Here is a 15,967-nt window from a genome sequence, read left to right on the forward strand (position 1 = left end):
CAGTGGTTGCTCCAAGCATATGATAGGAAACCGAAACTACTTACGGAACTTCAAACCTACAAAAACCAATCAAGATATTACCTTCGGCAACAACATGACAAAAAAAATCAAGGGTTATGGAAACATAACAAATGGTAATTTCACCATAAAGAAAGTTTCCTACATTGATGACCTCAAACACAACCTCATCAGTGTTTCTCAGTTGTGTGATAACAATCTTGAAGTTTTGTTCACCAAAAAATGAAGCTTGATCATGGACGCCAAAACCAAAGATGTTATAGTTGATTCTGACCATGCCAAAAATATGTATCCACTTGACATGGATCTTATCTATGGTAAACCGGATATATGTTTGCTATCAAATGCCCCAAGATATATTACTTGGTTATGGCACCGCCGCCTTTCCCATCTAAACTTTAGTTACATCGACAAATTAATCGGTGATGATCTTGTTCGAGGGCTACCACTTCTGAAGCTTGATAACAAAACGCTTTGTGTTGCATGTGAAAAAGGAAAACTTTCCAAATCCACTCATAAAAGCATCTCAAAATCTAGTGTATCCGAACCACTAGAATTGCTGCACATAGACCTTTGTAGCCCTGCCAAAACCCAAACCATACAAGGGAAGAAGTACATTCTTGTTGTCGTTGATGGTTTCTCGTGCTTTACTTTGGTCTTTTTCTTAAGACAAAAATCAAAAGCACCTGAAGATATGATCAACTTCATCAAACAAATCGAACCGAAGCTCAAACGACCTATTCGAAGAATCCGAAGTGATAATGGTTTAGAGTTTAAAAACAAGACTCTAGATTCATTTCTCAAAGACAAAGGAATTGAACATAACTTCTCAGCCCCATACACTCCACAATAGAACGGCGTTGTCGAAAGAGGAACATAACTCTATGTGAAGTTGCAAGACCAATGCTTATCTTTACTGATCTGCCACAATACTTCTGGGCAGGAGCAATAGCCACAACTTGTTCCACTCAAAATCGTTCCTTAATCCATAAACATCTTCATAAAACAACATATGAAGTCATTAACAACCAAAAACCAAACATCAAATTTTTCCATATTTTTGGTTGTCGATGCTTCGTAAAGAACAATAAAGATCACCTTTCAAATTTTGAATCAAGGTCAGACGAAGGAATTTTCCTTGGTTACTCGTTTTCCTCAGCTCCTTATCGAGTACTGAACAAACGTACCAGAGTAATTGAAGAAAGTACCAATGTTCATTTCGATGAATTTTATGTTAGAAAATTGAATCGTGAACATTTTGGTTCTAAAATGACTGATAATATTTTTCAAAATCCAATTCAACAAACACCCTCTTCTAACATAGACATTGAAATCGGTCTTGATTTACTTTTTGAACAACCCAAAACCGCTTACAGTTGTGAACTTCTAACTACTTCAATTGATCCTACAGGAACACCCACTGAAGGAACTCCTCAAACAAACCAAAATGATGCAGATCAATTCGAGGGGGAACCACCAACACATACTTCCTCTATGGAACAAACACCAAATCCTCCTTTGAACACCCAATCCACAAATAGCCAAAAGAATCCAGATTCATCTTTTATGGGGGAACCTCAAACCTATTCCAAGATGAAACACCCGGAGAAGAACAATGGGATACTGAAATTCCAATTATTATAGCGGAAGAGAATCACTTAATAAAGCGGACAATAAATCATCCTACATACCAAATCATCAGAGATCCCAACTCAGACATTCAGACTAGAGCAACCTCCACAAATGAATGTGTATTTGGAGCCTTCTTATCCATGATTGAACCCGAAACCATACATTCTGCTCTCAAAGATCCAGACTAGGTAAAAGCTATGCAAGAAGAGCTAGCAGAATTTGAAAGAAACGACGTATGGAATCTTGTTCCTACTCCACCCGATGTTACTGTTATAGGTTCAAGATGGGTATACAGAAACAAGACTGACGATCAAGGAATCATTTGTCGAACACAAGCCACGTCTTGTAGTCAAAGGATATTCACAACAAGAAGGAATCGACTACGATGAAACATATGCTCCAGTTGCTAGAATTGAAGCAATTCTCATCTTTCTTGCATATGTTGCACATAAGAATTTCAAATTATTCCAAATGGACGTTAAATGTGCATTCCTACATAGGGAGATAGATCACAAAGTTTACATTCAACAACCACCAGGTTTCGAAGATCCCAAATTTCCAGATCACAGCCTTAAATTGCATAAAGTTGTCTATGGCTTGAAACAAGCACCCCGAGCATGGTATGCCACGTTGTCAACATTTCTTGAAGAATCAGGCTTTAAAATAGGTTCAATCGATAAAACTCTCTTTCATAAAATATTTAATAAACATCAATTAATCGTACAAATATTTGTTGATGACATTATTTTCGGTTCTACTAATGAATCTTTGAGTGTTAAGTTTGTAGATCTAATGAAGAGCAAATTTGAAATGAGCATGATTGGGGAGATGACTACTTTTCTCGGACTTCAAATCAAACAGTCAACTGATGGTATTTTCATCAACCAAGAGAATTATGTCAAACACCTACTCACTTGCTTTTCAATGGACAAATCCAATACCACAAAACCCCAATGGCTTTTGGATACAAAATCGATGCTGACTTAAACGGCAAACCCCTTTACCAGAAAAGATATTGTGGAATGATTGGATCACTCTTATACCTCATTGCCAGCAAACCTGACATCATGTTCTCTACATGTGTCTGTGCTAGATACCAAGAAAATCCTATGGAATCCCATGTAGTTGCTGTGACGCATCTTCAAATACCTTAAAGGCGCTCCTAAACTTGGCCTTTGGTATCCAGCTAAATCTGATATTCAGCTGAACGCTTTCACCGACTCAGACTACGGAGGATGCAGGCTAGATAGGAAGAGTACATCTGGTAGCTGTCAATTCCTAGGAGGTAGACTAGAGAGTTGGACTTCAAAGAAACAGACTTGTGTATCAACTTCAACAACAGAAGCTAAATACGTCGCTGCTGCCAGCTGTTGTTCACAAGTCATATGGATGCAAACTCAATTGCGTGATTATGGCTTCAAAATCTCACAAATTCCCATATTTTGTGACTCAGCCAGTGCTATTGCCATTTCTCACAATCCCGTTCACCATTCCAAGACAAAGCACATCGACATTCGATATCACTTTATCAAAGACAACATTCAAAAGGGTCATATCGAATTGCACTTCATCAACACTGAATATCAAATTGCCGATGTCTTCACTAATGCTATCAATGACACAAAGTTTCAATACTTCCTAGGCCGTCTAGGAATGTTAAATCCAGATAACATCCATTCTTATACTTTTACTTTTTGTTTTGCAAAAGTGTGTTTACTTTCATTAAAAAAGAAAACTCAAAAATAATTGAAAATTGCTTTCTTTTCAAAAATACCAAAAGCATTCAAATAACCAATATTTCAAAAAACATTCAGATAAACAAATCTTAAAAAATATAAAAGACTTACCATAATAAGCTTTTATAGAACCTTGTGATTAATCATCTCTTGACTTAATTTTCAGATGCTTATGCTTGATGAAGATTTTAAGTCATATTGATTCTCAATTGGAGTGAAGGTTCAAATATCTTACTTTTCATAATGTATATAACTTTATTTCCTTCGATTGTATTTCATTATTGGCGATTTTAAACAATCAAGGGACATAAGGTTTGGAGGTTCAGATGAAAACAAAAACCTATGTGAGAATTTGTGCCTCGTCAATCTGTATCACTGTGGAATTCATTTCTTGTGATCTTACGTGTGTCACTAATGTTTATAAGGTATAACCGATTATACCTTGTCACAGTCTCATTTTTGCTTAGATATCAAAATGACCGGGGACGATACATTCATTTCTTACAAACTAGACAAAATGTCTTTATGCCACCTATCCCTACCTAGATAAAAGCCAACCAAAAATGAAGACTTGCGATCCCATGGTCCATCAATAAGAAAAGAAGAAACGAAAAGGATTTCAAGAATCATCGATCAAAGAAAAGCCTCAAAACAGAAAGACTCCAAATGACACCATATCCTTACAAGAAAACCAAAGGAGAAACAAAGATCTATCAACATCCAATCCTCAAAGGCGAATCTAGATAAAGAAGAATCAACAAGAAAGCCAAATCATTCACCAAAGAAAAACAAAACAAAAATATTCTACATTTGGTGTTTTCAAATAAACTTTCAACCAAATGGTTATTTCAGAACAAACTGTTGGAATAGTGTCTAAGGCTGCAACTATATTAGGCAAGTATTTGACCCGGTTGTGCATGGTCCTTTTGGGTTGCCTTCACCATAGCAACTTGATAGGATGATTTATTAAGAGAGAATAAATATTATTAATATAATATGAGAATAATGTAAAGAATAATAATATTGTTATTTGATTAATATAAGTCATAAATTAATTAGTTTTAATTTGGTGACTTAAAGAGATTAATTAAATTAAAGGGTATAAACTGTCAATTGTTTGATAGTTAAACTTTAGATTGTAAATCCATATTGGATAGGGGTTGGACAAATTCTAGAAGCTAGGGATAGCTTAAAATCGTCCAAGGCTATCTAAGGAATGGATTTGGATTGCTTTAAGAGAAGATTATCCAACTAGGTTTAAGCTGTAACCCTTAAGGAGTCTACAAGTATAAATAGAACCTATGGCAAAGGGGAATCGGCACTTCATCAAAAGTAGAGAACCCCTGGCCGAATTCCCTCCCCTCTCCTCTCTCCCAAATCATCCTCCTTGCTATTTGGTGTTTGTAAGCCATTAGAGGAGTGACAATTATGACTCTAGAGCTCCAAGACAACAAGATCAAACAAGAGATTCAAAGGTATGATTCTAGATCTGATTTGGTATTGTTCTTACACATAATTAGTCATTAGAAGTCTTGGATTCAAAGCATGTTTAATTAGAAAGCTTAGATCCAAGCATTAGGGTTTTGCATGCGCACATAGGAAAGTTCTTATGGCTAAAACCCATCAGTGGTATCAGAGCCTAGCTTGGTTTCTATTAAATTGTTGCTTATTTATTTGAAACTTAACTGCAAATTTCTGAGTCATGGACTCGGCGAGTTCCATAGTGGACTCGGCGAGTTGGCCTGACTCGGCGAGTCCCTTGGTGCACTCGGCGAGTCCAAGCGTCAGGAATGGCCAGATTCGGGATTTCTTCATGATTATCTTATGGAAACTTACCTTAATCATATTAGATCAACCCTAATCCTATTTGTTGATATATATGACTATAATCTTGATCTAATTAAAGATATTTATCAACTAATAAAATATTTAATTTCCTTATATGATAATTAATTAATTATTTTGATTAATTTGGTAATTATCTTGCATGAAATCTTGAATAAATCAAATATAGATAATTAGGGAATTAATTGTTAATTAAAATTATTTGTTATTTGATCCTTCATGTTTTAAATGTTTAAAACTTGTCCTCAAGTTTTGAAATTTATATTTTGTGATTAAAAGTTTTAATTTAGACAATTTAAATTTCAAACCCTAGATTTTAAAATGTTTAAAATACAACCCTATACTAATATAATATTACAAGATTAATATATATATATATATATATATATATATATATATATATATATATGTATGTATAACTAAAATGCTAGTCTTACCGTTAGTAGGCCTCATTCACGAAGCCGATCTATAAGGTGGGTATAAGGTTGCGGCCTATAAAATGGCGCTTAATGGGTGTACACTCACACCCACCGCTTGCTTGATCGGTGGAGGGTCGTTAGCCAAACGAGTAGGATAGGGCAACCTCATCCTCTCATTAAAAGTATAATAAGAAATATAAAGTAACTACATATTTTAAAATTTCCCAATCTTAGTTACTTTAGGAAAAGTGAATTGATGCAATCCCATGAAATTACACTTTGCACCCTTGCTGAGAAGTTAGTGGAGCGTGTGTGGTTTACCGGCACACTAATTGGTTCTAAGCAAAGGTGGCAAAGGGTGATTCATTTTTTTATCATAGTTCGATGGAGCGTGTGTGGTTTACCGGCACATCGAATAGGTGATCGTTACAATGAAGGCACCATGTGAATTTGCATGGTAATTCACACCCGCTTTGTGATCCTCTGTATCCCAGTCACAAACAAGAGGGGCATATCGAGATTTAAACATGCCATTGAACAGTTTCAATGAATCTCATCCGAACCTAGGAATTCTCAATACATTTAGGACTTATAGTTAGTTTTTATGGTGGAGAATTAGTGAATCGTCATTCACTTACCTTCAATTTATTTGCATGTTAGATTACGGCATCCCTTTTCTAAATATCTAAATATTGTTGTTGGATCCTAGCCCTAATTTTTCTTATTGGGTGATAATTAGGGATCCATATTCTAATCTATCTTTGTCCTTTCTAATTATAGATGTCAAATGCAAACAACGCTGCTGCTAGTTAATTCACGTTGATGAGCCTTTGCCAAAAGGTCACCTTCGATGGAACGAACTTTAGCGAATGGATAAGATACATTCGCACCATTGCTCGCTATGAGGATAAGGAGTATGTCCTCGATGAGAAGCTCGAGAAAATCAACCCTAAAATCGCTACTCCCGCTGAAATAACCGCTTTTGAAACTCATGAGCGCGATGCAACGAAGGTACATTGCATCATGATAGCCACCATGAACTTTGAATTCCAAAAGTCCTATGAGGACATGTACCCATACGAAATGCATCAAGACTTATTGGAGAGATACCACCAGAACGCGAGACAAGAGCGTTATGAGATTTTCACTAACATGATTTCCGCTAAGATGGGTCATGGAGAATCTCTTACCGTGCACCTGCAGAAGATGCAAAGGTATGTCGACCGCCTTCGCAAGTTAAATGTTGACTTTGGGGAAGACTTGGCGATCGACATGGTGCTTCACTCTTTGCCTCCGATGTACAATCAATTTAGGATGACCTACCACATGAACAAAGAGGAGGTCACTCTAAGCAAACTCCAAGGTCTATTGAGGGTCGCTGAGAGCAACTTCAAATACAAGTCTGTTGCACCAACTCCCAATCCACCCGCTGCTTCTGTCTTGGCTATTGGTCAAGGAAAGGGAAAGAAGAGGAAGGCTTCGTCAAAGAACTATCGCAAGGTTAAAGCCCGAGATGGTGCTTCTTCTAGTGGGACCAAAGTTGATCCTGCTAAGCCCTGCCCTAACCCTAAGGAGGCAGAGTGTCACCACTACCATAAGATAGGACATTGGAAGAGAAGCTGCCCAGAGTACCTGCAAGCCATCAAGGAAGGAAAGATCAAGCCGTCTTTCGAAGGAATATACACAATTAAATCTAACGATTCTAATCATGTTATTTCTTGGGTTCTTGACACCAGTTGTGGTTATCACATTTGTTTTAATGTGCATGGACTAAGAAGAAGTAGGGATGTGGAGCAAGGAAGGATCAATCTAATCATGGGGAACAGAAGATCGTCGCCTGTGACCAAGATTGGAGTGTATTCTTTAGTGCTTAGGAATAATTTATGTTTAGATTTGAACAATTGTTGCTATTCGCCAAAAATGGCTAGAAACATCATTTCATTTCATGGTTTATATAGACAAGGTTTTAGATTTTCTTTTAATAATGAGAATGGTTCTATTTTGGCTTATCTAAATGGTGTCTATTATTTTGAAGCTATACCATGTAATGGAATTTATGAAACTGTTATGATTGTTGATAACTTAGGAAATGATGTTTTAAACACAGATTCTTCCAATAGTATGGATAGAGCATCCTTGTGGCATTGTTGTCTTGGACATGTCAACAAGAAACACATAGCCCAACTCCAAAAGGATGGAGTGTTGGAGTCATTCGACCTTAGGGAAGATGACACGTGTGAGTCTTGTTTACTTGGAAAGATGACTAAGTCACCCTTCACTAGTACATGTGAAAGGGGTGAGGGTCTATTGGACCTCATACATACCGATGTGTGTGGACCGTTTAGATCAACCACTAAGGATGGGAACCACTTCTATGTGACTTTTACCGATGACTATAGTAGATATGGGTATATCTACTTAATCAAGCAAAAGTCAGAAACATTTGAAAAGTTCAAAGAGTTCAAGAATGAAGTGGAGAATCAATTGGGCAGGAAAATCAAGATGCTTCGATCCGATCGAGGAGGAGAGTACCTAAGTCTTGAATTCCACGATTATCTCAAGGAGTGTGGAATAGTTTCACTATTGACGCCACCTAGGACACCACAATTGAATGATGTGGCATAAAGGCGTAATCGAACCTTATTGGATATGGTTCGCTCTATGATGAGTCGTGCTTCACTATCAATCTCTTTTTGGGGGTATGCCTTGGAGACTGCCGCCCATATCCTTAACCGAGTCCCTACTAAGAAGGTTACCAAAACACCTCACGAGATGTGGACAGGGAAAGCTCCCTCGTTGGCACATATCAAGGTTTGGGGTTGCGAGGCTTTCGTAAGACGAGATACTCACGACAAGCTCGAACCTCGAAGTGAGCGATGTATTTTCATCGGCTACCCGTAGAAATCCTTTGGATATCTCTTCTATAGACCGAAGGACAATGTTGTCTTTGTTGCGAGGAGAGGAGTTTTCCGAGAGCGAGAACTCATAGGCCAAGGAGACAGCAGGAGGCAAATCGAGCTTGAAGAGATTCAAGAGTCGATAGATGAAGGAACCTCTACCGCTGGCGCTCAACCCGAGGAGGAAACTCCGGTTGAATCGATTGACGAGTCCTTACCTCTTAGACGTTCCGATAGAGTTAGAGTTCAACCCCAGTTTTATGGTTTTCATATTACTACCGAAGGGGACACGTATATTAGTGACAGTACACTAATAAACCTTGATGAACCTAACAGCTATAAGGAAGCCATGGTAGGCCTGGAGTCTGCGAAATGGAAAGAGGAAATGGATAGCGAGATCCAATCCATGTATGATAACCAAGTTTGGAATTTGGTTGATAATGTGCCCGGACGTAAGACCGTTGGGTGCAAATGGATCTTCAAGAAGAAGACCAACGTGGATGGAAACGTACACACATATAAAGCGCGATTAGTTGCGAAGGGCTTTACTCAAACTCCCGGAGTTGACTATGATGAGACCTTCTCACCGGTTGCGAAGATAAAATCTATTAGAGTGATGCTAGCGATTGCCGCATCTCATGATTATGAGATTTGGCAAATGGATGTCAAGACCGCTTTCCTTAATGGGAAGTTGGCTGAGGATGTTAACATGGCTCAGCCATAGGGATTTGTGGATCCGAAGCATCCGAATAGAGTGTGTAAGCTTGAGAAGTCCATTTATGGACTTAAGCAAGCATCTCGCAAATGGAATCTTTGTTTCGATGAGAAAGTCAAAAAGTTTGGGTTTGTATGAAGCGAAGATGAATCATGTGTATATGTCAAATCCACTGGGAGTATAGTTAGCTTCCTCGTTCTATATGTCGATGACATATTACTCATAGGAAATGACATCCCAACTCTGCAGGAGGTTAAGTCCTGGCCCGGGAAGTGCTTCGCTATGAAGGACCTCGGAGGCTTCTTATATTTTGGGAATAAGGATAGTAAGAGAAAGAAGTAAGAGATTAATTGGACTTAGTCAGAACACTTACTTAGAGAAGGTACTAAAACGTTTTAGTATGGAAAACTCAAAGAAGGGAGAATTACCGATACAAAGTAATGCCAAGTTGAGTAAGACTCAAAGTCCGAGTACCGAAGCTGAAATAGCAGAAATGAGCCGAGTACCATACGCTTCCGCAGTTGGCTCAATCATGTACGCTATGACTTGTACTCGCCCTGATGTAGCCTTCGATTTGAGCATGGTTAGCAGATATCAAGGGAATCCTGGCAGAGCCCATTGGATTGCGGTGAAGAATATCCTTAAGTACCTTCGGAGGACGAAGGAATGGTTCTTAGTCCTCGGAGGGAGTGATGACTTGAAGGTGCAAGGGTATAGTGACGCCAGCTTTCAGACCGACAGGGACAACTACCGTTCGCAGTCGGGCTGGGTCTTTACCCTAAATGGAGGAGCAGTGACATGGAAGAGTTCCAAGAAGGAAAGCTGATTCAACATGCGAATCAGAGTACATTGCAGCGAGCAAAGCGTCGAAGGAAGCAATATGGCTGAAGAACTTCATCAATGATCTTGGAGTTGTACCTGCCATAAAGGAGCCCATGGAGATTTTCTGTGATATTGAAGGAGCGGTTGCCTTGACCAAGGAACCGAGGGATCATGGTAGATGACGACATATCGACAAAAAATATCATTTTATCAGACATCGTGTAGAAGAAGGACAACTTGTAGTGAAAAGGATATCATCAGAAGATAACCCAGCAGATCCGCTTACGAAGGGACTGAGTAGGGTTAACCACTTGCAGCATGCTAGGAGTATTGGGCTGAAGGATGATATTAGCATAGATTAGATAGTATTAGAAACGTGTAATAGATAAATGTAATTAACATTTGATGATTAAATAAAGGAGTTTCATTTATGAGTAATGGTACTATCTTATGTTAATTGTTTAACTATTGTTTCATTTTGCATGTTTTGACTTCCAGAATAATTCAATTTATTATGAATAATAGAATTATTCAAATTGTCCACAATCGTTCATATGTTGGAAGTAGATATGAATGAAGATTGTCATGAATTGGTGTGTAGATTGTCTAAATGGTGTTAGACATAGCAAAGGGTTGCTGCAACATTCATGAGTGCTTATGAACTGGTTTTGAGCATTGGAACAAACCCGCGCTTGCTGGAATCACCTTATGGAATATGATATAAAAGGGTGATCGCAAGACGATAATATCATATAGTCTTAAAACCTAGATATATGGTTTGTTATTTATTAATTGATTGTACATTGATAATGCGAAAACGCATCAGTAACTCGGTGTTATAAAACGCATTGTTGTGTAGAGTTGGTTAATGAATAAGTAAATGCATATAAGTCGAAGTTTATCTGTAACTTTTATCCTAAGAAGGTAAAAGCGATATCTCGGCCGCTCAATGATTTGATTTGACTTATGTGTCGGGCCCGGTCAGAACTGAATTGATGTGTTCGATTAAGTTCTATGTCGAATAAATCAAAGATCGAGAAACCTAAATGCTTGACTAATCATTCCATAGAATTGTCAGCATGATATCTAATAGAGGACTGTACGATCCCTTATCTAAAGGACAAGATTGATTAGATCAGAGTTTGATAGCGTCTTTGAGAGCTACGATTGCAAATCGAATTGTACTTGTGCATATAGTTACTAGACTTATCCAAGTGGGAGACTGTTGGAATAGTGTCTAAGGCTGCAACTATATTAGGCAAGTATTTGACCCGGTTGTGCATGGTCCTTTTGGGTTGCCTTCACCATAGCAACTTGATAGGATGATTTATTAAGAGAGAATAAATATTATTAATATATTATGAGAATAATGTAAAGAATAATAATATTGTTATTTGATTAATACAAGTCATAAATTAATTAGTATTAATTTGGTGACTTAAAGAGATTAATTAAATAAAAGGGTATAAACTGTCAATTATTTAATAGTTAAACTTTAGACTGTAAATCCATATTGGATAGGGGTTGGACGAATTCTAGAAGCTAGGGATAGCTTAAAATCGTCCAAGGCTATCTAAGGAATGGATTTGGATTGCTTTAAGAAAAGATTATCCAACTAGGGTTTAAGCTATAACCCTTAAGGAGTCTACAAGTATAAATAGACCCTATGGCAAAGGGGAATCGGCATTTCATCAAAAGTAGAGAACCCCTGGCCGAATTCCCTCCCCTCTCCTCTCTCCCAAATCATCCTCCTTGCTATTTGGTGTTTGTAAGCCATTAGAGGAGTGACAATTGTGACTCTAGAGCTCCAAGACAACAAGATCAAACAAGAGATTCAAAGGTATGATTCTAGATCTGATTTGGTATTGTTCTTACACATAATTAGTCATTAGAAGTCTTGGATTCAAAGCATGTTTAATTAGAAAGCTTAGATCCAAGCATTAGGGTTTTGCATGCGCACATAGGAAAGTTCTTATGGCTAAAACCCATCACAAACATCATAAAATATCATGATTTGCTTTTAACCATTTTTCACAAAAGAAGATATCTCAATCATTTAAGACAGATACTCTCAAAAACCTAATTTTCTCAAATGTAGCAAATTCTCGATGCTTAAACAAAATATCTTTTTACAATAAATCGATATTGATCAACAAATAGGATACCATCAAAGAAAAAGCTGCAACAACATTGGATTTCCCGGGATACTATAGCCTTCATCAATGAAGATTCTTAGTTGCAAATTGCACTATGAAAATTGCTAAACCCCTCTACATGTATTTCCCGACGGAGAGAGAGTGAACATTAATGGAATGAATGAAGAAACCCGTTGAATAATGCCAAAACCAGTTTTATGTGATTGATTATCTAATAATGAGACTAAGTGACTTTACAGGAAAAGCATAGCTAAACACCTCCAATATGAGTGTGTGTCGTCAGAGAGATATATCACTCATTTTTACTGATCATTAACTTGTTCTGCTACCAGAACAACTAAACACCCAAGTGAAGTGTGAGCTATACCTATGAGTGTTCATCTGAATCGACCTGTTAGACCACTTGTCGTCATTAATAATGCTATAAAATCATAGGAGATTTATGTAGATACATATACGACTACCCTTTGAGAACCGAACCCGAGACTTTGATTCAGAAACAAATTTCTGAAAATCTTTTACATAAGATATGATAAACCAAGTCACAAACTTTCAAATCGATTACTATGGTTTTACATATATCTTATCTATTGACAAATCTTTTATCTTGAATATTCAAAAGTTAAATTGTCAATATGATTAAATCATATATGTCCTTATTCCAACAATGATCACATAGGGGGAAATTGATGAAAAATGTTTTTATATGTGACCATCACCGAAATAAGACGAACTGTTTTTATGTTATCTAACAAATATTATCAGTTAATTCAGGTTACATGAAGTCGTGACTAAACGGAAAATACGAAAATACGCGAATAACAAAAAACGCACAGACAAGAAAATTTAGTTATGCGACGAAGTAGTTGGAATTATATATATATATATATATATATATATATATATATATATATATATATATATGTTTAGGTTTAGGTTCTATGGAAAAAAAAAACCTTAAAAATCATAAAAATGCATAAAAAAAATACTTAGAGATCACAAGACTTTTTTTAATTTTTTTATCAAAAAATCGCAGGTTTTTAAATAAATTCGCTGATTTTTTTTTAAAGATTTTTTTTTTGATTTTTGATTTTTTTTTTTCAGCAAATTTATTAAAAAACCTGTGATTTTTTTATAAAAAAAAATTAAAAAAAAGTTTTGTAATCTCTAAGTATTTTTTATGCATTTTTATGATTTTGAGGTTTTTTTTATTTTCCAAATAACCCTTCCCTGTATATATATATATATATATATATATATATATATATATATATATATATATATATATATATGTCAGTGTGGAATAGTCAACAAAACAAATGAGATGATGAAGCAAACCCAAGCCACGTTTTTCCTAGTATAACTTGCAAGCTAGTTACTACTTCCCCATTTTCTTTCATCATTGAACCTAGAAGAAGATATTTTGTTTACATATGTATATACTAGTGTATGTACTGTAAGTATGAGTGTGTTCATTTTTCATTTGTAATACCTCCAGCAACATCACCAAACAAACCCACACCAAACCTCAAGAACACCAAGATCAACAAGCTAACTGAAGAACACTATCAACCATCTTCATCACATGTTCTTCATCAAACTTTAAGATCATCAACTTCATCACCTTTGTTCATCACACCACTTACCACCAAACACCTCTCTTATATCAACCTCCTTCCAACCTCCAAACAATCTAAAATACTCTCCAAACACCCTGCAAATACCCTCCTTAAACTTCCTCCAAAAACCCTTTTTAAGTCACCTCAACTATCAACCACTTTTCTGTTTTCGAGATTAGAATTTTCAAGTCAGAAACGAAGAGAACTGGGCACAACACATCCAAGATACTACTAGAGAGATTTTCAACACAAATTCTTTAGAAGCTTACCTACATATAGGAATTTTAGTGGACGATTTTGACCAAGGGAAACCCCAAAGAGATGCAAGAGAGAATTGGCTATCCAAAGAGATTTCTATTTTCGAGTTCAGAATCTTCATGTCAGAGAATAAAAAATCGGGCACAACACAGCCAAGATACTACTAGGGAGATTTTCACCAAAATTTCTTTAGAAATGTAACTACATCTAGGAATTTTCATGGACTATTTTGACTACAGGAAACCCTAGAGAGATGCGAGAGAGAATTGGCTATCTAGAGAGATCTACTCTGAAAATCTACATTCATCACCACCCAAAGCTCCTTCAGCATCATCATCTTTGCTGCCTTACACCACCAAAACTACAACCTTATTCCACCTCCTACCACCCTCCAAATACCCAATCCAACCTTATCAAATCTCCTCAAAACACCCTATACCCATAAACAAATACATGGCCCGTGAACTTTGCACTGTTTTGTAAACAACCCATTTTACATAAAATGAACTTTCTGTTACTTATCAAATACCAGAATTATCTTTGAACAAAAAAGGAACAAAGTGTATTAAGATTTTGTCCAACTTTCGACCAGTCGTTCCATTAGTCCAACTTTCGACCAGTAGTTCCATTAGTCCAACTTTCGACCAGTCGTTCCATTAGTCCAACTATCGACCAGTCGCTCCATCAATCCAACTATTGACCGGTCGTTCCATATTCCAACTATCGACCAGTCGTTCCATCAATCCAACTATCGATCAGTCATTCCATCAGTCTAACTATAGACTAGTCGTTCCATCAGTCCAGTTCTAAACTCGTTCAATCAATTTGTTGACGAACCTACTTGATATATAATTATATAGTTATATATTTTATTATAGCTTTAAGTCATTTAAATATAGTCATTTATATTATTTATAGCTTAACGTCATTTAAATACAATCATTTATATTATTTATAGCTTTACGTCATTTAAATATAGTTATTTATATTATTATAGCTTTCAGTCATTTATAGCTTTCATGTTATTTATTTCGCAATTCTTAATCTTTATATATCTGTATCTTATATCTTTAATTTATATATCTATCACACAGTAACTGGTATCCGAGCCTTTTTTTGTGGTGATCAGATCTTATATTTTCAACAGTATATTGGGCTAATGATCCATAGTTTATATGAATTGGGCTAAAACCCATAAGGTGCTCCATGGATAGTCCATGGAGGTTACAAACCCATGGATCATGGAATATGGAAAGCCATGTCAATTAGGGTTTACATGGTGTAACCCTACTTGTGACACAACTATATAAAGACCCCATGATAAGCAAAATCGGCACTACTAAGTGAAGAACAGGAGGGCTAGCCGATTTTGAGTGTTAGTGAACTTTTTTCAAGGTTATCCCAAGTGTTATGGTGTTGTGTGAGACATTTGAGGCATCACACTTAAGGTTCTAGGCTCACAAGGTTCTCAAGGAATCGAAACAACAAAAAGGTATGTTCTTCTACTAGCTATTATGTTTCAAAGTTCCCATGCCATGCTAGTTAGACTAAGAACCTTGGAAAATCAAATTTTCATGTATCTTAGTAAACACAGATCCAAGGTTTCTAGGGTTGCATGTACACCTTAGGAGTGTTAGAATGCTCAAACCCCTTCACGAGGATCGATCCTTCAGTAGAATTCTGATAGCTATTCAGGCGGTGGGTCCTTGGTGGGATATGACCCTTCCATTCCTTTTGAGTTACGACCGGGATTGATTAGAGAATCAGGATTGGTAGAGTATTCTTTGAGTATGTTATTCGATGAGTGATTAACAAGATAATATATTGTGAGGGTGGTCTGGCAGGGAGAC

Source organism: Lactuca serriola, chromosome 2, assembly GCF_051521515.1.
Source record: "Lactuca serriola cultivar US96UC23 chromosome 2, Lser_US96UC23_V15, whole genome shotgun sequence".
Taxonomy (NCBI): domain Eukaryota; kingdom Viridiplantae; phylum Streptophyta; class Magnoliopsida; order Asterales; family Asteraceae; genus Lactuca; species Lactuca serriola.